Source organism: Indicator indicator, chromosome 1, assembly GCF_027791375.1.
Source record: "Indicator indicator isolate 239-I01 chromosome 1, UM_Iind_1.1, whole genome shotgun sequence".
In the NCBI taxonomy this organism is placed as follows: Eukaryota; Metazoa; Chordata; class Aves; order Piciformes; family Indicatoridae; genus Indicator; species Indicator indicator.
The window spans coordinates 115,322,463-115,326,476 of NC_072010.1; positions in this window are offsets into that span (position 1 = coordinate 115,322,463).

The following is a 4,014-nucleotide window of genomic DNA, read 5'->3' on the forward strand; positions in this document are numbered from 1 at the left end:
TTGCCCACCAGCACTCTCAGGTCCTTCTTTGCAGAGCTCTCTTCTATCGGGTCAATCTTTAACCTATACTTGGATAGAAGTAGTAACATAATCCTGCCTGCAGTCTTCTGCTGGCTGATGTCACATGTGTGATGTAAGACCTACAAGGACATTTTGGTGGCACATATGTGCTCTTGCTGCTGGTCCCTCTATTTCATAACATAGTAATGGCATTAAACAGCCAGGCTGAGCCTTTGCTTTTTCATCCAAAATCAGTTTTCCACGAGTCTTATTATTTTACTCCAAGGGCAAGCATTACATCACACTGGCTTTGACAACAGCAGTAATCAGTTTTGGGGGTGAATGCAGCTCTCAGAAGCCTTTCTAACAGCAGTTTGATGAGACTGGCAAAGTCTCATTTGCTTAAGAAAAGCCCCCCAAGCACAGAGCAGCATTAGGAAATATTTTTCATGCCACTGACAAGTCAGTTGGAATTTCTAATCTGCAGCTTCCCCGCAGCTGCAGGCAACCCTCCAAAATGGGTCTGTCTTGAGGTATTTATAACGTGTCTGTCACCAGGGTAGCCAAGCACCACATGAAAACGCAGCAGCCAGGTTTGCAGCTGATGCAGCTTGTCATCATTTTGTCTCTCTCCCAGGTTCCCCACCCTGGCATGCTTCCCATGGCATTCACTCCAAAATACCTTGCTACAAACATTTTCTTCTCCAGCAGCTCTCTCATAGGAATGGTGGGCAAGGCTGGCACCTGCTGCCCTGCAGGATGGCATACCCCTCCACAAACAAAAGGTTTTAGATAGGGCTTTGATTTTTCTATTCAAGAGTTTGGAGTAGCATGCAACAAACTTCAGATGCTACAGCAAACAACCACATTTTGCTGAATAGTAGTTTCTCTAGCTCTATAAACTATTCCTGAATTAACTTGCAGTGTCTAAATCTACTGAACCTGCCAGGTGAATACTTTGCAAGATTAACAAGCCAGTGTAGAACACCGCATTTGGTCCTGCAAAGCCCTGAACTATTTTCCCCTCTAACATCTTTTCTGACTGTTTCTGAGGGTATTTAAACCTGAACTATCTAATAGTCCGATCAGCCATTTCCTTTTCATTTTGTTTGCAGTTTTCATCCCTTCCTTATGTTCTGTCCAATATTTACTTGTTGGAGAGTAATCTTATCTGCAAGATGAAGTTTCTGCTCTTCAAAGTAAATACGCAACTTGTACTGCTAGTAAATTCTCTGTAAAGTAGCTGATAAAGGAAAATGACTCCCAGGAAGTTCTGGTCTGATCCAGATCTACAGCCAAGGTAAAGACCTGGGGCTCTAGAAATCAACCAAGGAATTCAAACATTTGTGCTAACTGAAATATGTCTTAAACAGTTGCTAGGCAAACTCACCCAGGGCTTCCCAAACCACCACTGTATTTTGCACATGCTTGCATGACTTAAGTTTGACAGTTTTACAAAATATATTAGTAAAAACCCAAAAAAAAAAAAACCAGCACTTTAAGAGGCATTTAGGTTACAAACAGCTAAGAATTCACAGGGTAACAGGCATTCCTGGGCAGTGAAACAGCCCTGTGCCACCCAACCAGTCACTTAGCTCACCTAGTATGTGGCTCAGGAATAGGGACTTGCTGATCTTCCATGGCTGGGTAAGGTCTTGTGTGAGCCCCCAGAACAGGACAGTTTTTTGCCTACTTTGAAAAGTTTGCACCACCTCGGTAGGTGTTCACAGGTCAAATTCTCCTGGAGGCAGACAATCCAAAGGATGGGAGCATCACACATTTCTAACACTCCCTTTCTTTTCTCCTCCCTGTGGTTTCAAACCTGGAGAAAACAGGGCTGCTGTGGCCTAGCAGAAACCACTCTAGTGCTCCCTGCTAGTTCTGCTTCTTGCACATTTGCTGAACCCTGTAGTTAGAGAAGATTGCAGACATAGAGCCAGATTCTGCCATTGATTTCCCATGTTTTCCCTAGAGGGCAGTGTCTTTAACTTCCAAGGTACTACCCACAAAGCAAACAACTGCTTTCACTCATCTGCTCCTCAATAGCCATGTTTCCTGCTTGCTTTGCCCACACACCGCTCCACAGAGACTATCATAAACCATGGAAAATTCCAAAATTTGCCTTTGAAATTCCTGTGTGTTTTGAATGGGGAAGAGCCTGGGTCTGAATCCAGATTAAGTTTAGATTTTATTTGTGGCTCGTAGCTGACCCAGGACTAGAGTTCATATTCATAATTGAGGAGTGGAAAATTCATGGATTCATCTGATGGGTATTCTTACCAAAACAGCTGCTGTCATGGGATTTGGGACACACATGAAGCAGAACAGGACACAGAGCATCCCCTGATTTCCAGGGTATGCCCAGAAGATCTTGCAGTCAAGCCCTAAAACCAGACTACATGAGCTTTATGATTTCCTAATTCCTATGCTGAACAGTATCCACTGAAGCAGGTTTCCTTGTAGGGATCCTGGATATCTGAAAGATATTGTGACTTCTAGCCTCCACGTAGCACCCAGATAGTGGCTCGGACTGAGCTTTGTCCTTAGTGTAGCTGTGGAGGACTGCATTTCCACAGCAATGGCTTACAGAGGTGAGCAGGCTTGCTGCACTGTCCGGGGCACTGAGACTGAGCTAAGTGCCTGTGTCAGGTGGCAAATTTCTACCATAAATATACATCGCTGCTTACCATTTGACCCTGATCCTGGGCTTAATAGAGAATGCTCATGGTCTGTTTTTTATTCACTCCTGGGAGACCTCCTTCCCTAGCATCTTATACTATGTCTGAAAAGCACTCAAAAGAAAGATGGAGTCTCCAAACTACTGAGGGTGGCATCTCTCTTAGCGTGTAAAATAAACAAACTTTTTGGCAAGATCAACACAACCTGCCCACAGACCAGTACAGTGAGACGAAATATGCATCAGATTCTCCTAGCTGATAGGCTCCACCATCACTACAAACAAGTCTGCCTGCTCTTTTGTCAGGGCAGCACACAGCACCAGTTTCCTATTCATTCTATTGCTGATCCAAAAAAGGAAAAAAGCCAAACCTTTCACTTTTCCGCTGTTAAAGCATAAGCATTTTATTTGGAGACTCTGAGAACATAATTGTTTAAAGTCTTAAATGAGATTCCTGTGCTGCCAAAGATACCCATTCAGAAACCATGCATCAGGCCACTAGAGATCTTAAGACTGGTATAAACATCATGAGACCTTAAAACCCAAGAAAGCAGAGATTCTTTCTCTCTTGCTTTCTTGCTTTCTCTTGCTTTCCTGCTTTCTTGTTTTCTGTTTACCTCTTTCTCTCTTTCCTTCTCTCTTCTCTCTCCTTCTCTCCCCCTCCTATTTCTCTCACTCTCCACTTCTCTTTTCCTCCAGGATTAATACTTTACAGCTTTTCTCTGGACTATTGGGATTAGAGAAACTTGTTTTTCAGTGATATCACCACCTGACCCTAAACCAAGAATTTTTCAGAAAAACTCAAATACCAGGCCACTTTTAGTACCTGCTTGCACTGACCTGCCAGAGGAGCTCCACACAACTGGAAGAACTAGCAGTTTCCATTGGCACAGGATCTTAGCTGCATGCCATTTATTTAACTTCTTTTCGGTTCATATCTGGTGACAGCAATTCCATGTCTACTTTTATTACTGTTTATTGTCTGTATTAGAGTAAAACATAAAGGCCTGGGCCAAACTCGTGATATTTGTACATGTAATGAGAAACGGCCGTCAACCTCAGAAGCTGCAGTCTTAAAGGATAAGATGAACAAAGGGAGGAAGAAATGAGAGATTATCTTTCCCTCCCCCCTTCACAGACAGACACTGTGCAGCATGGTGAGATGGCATGACCTTCCCACACTATCTCAGGAAGTCCACAGCAGACCTCAACACTGAATCTAGACATTGATTTCCAGGAGATCATCTTACTCGCAAAGCCTTCCTTTCAACCAAAAGTCAAAAGAAATGAGAGCAATAACACTCAGACAGCAACATGTGGTGTCCCACCACCAGATA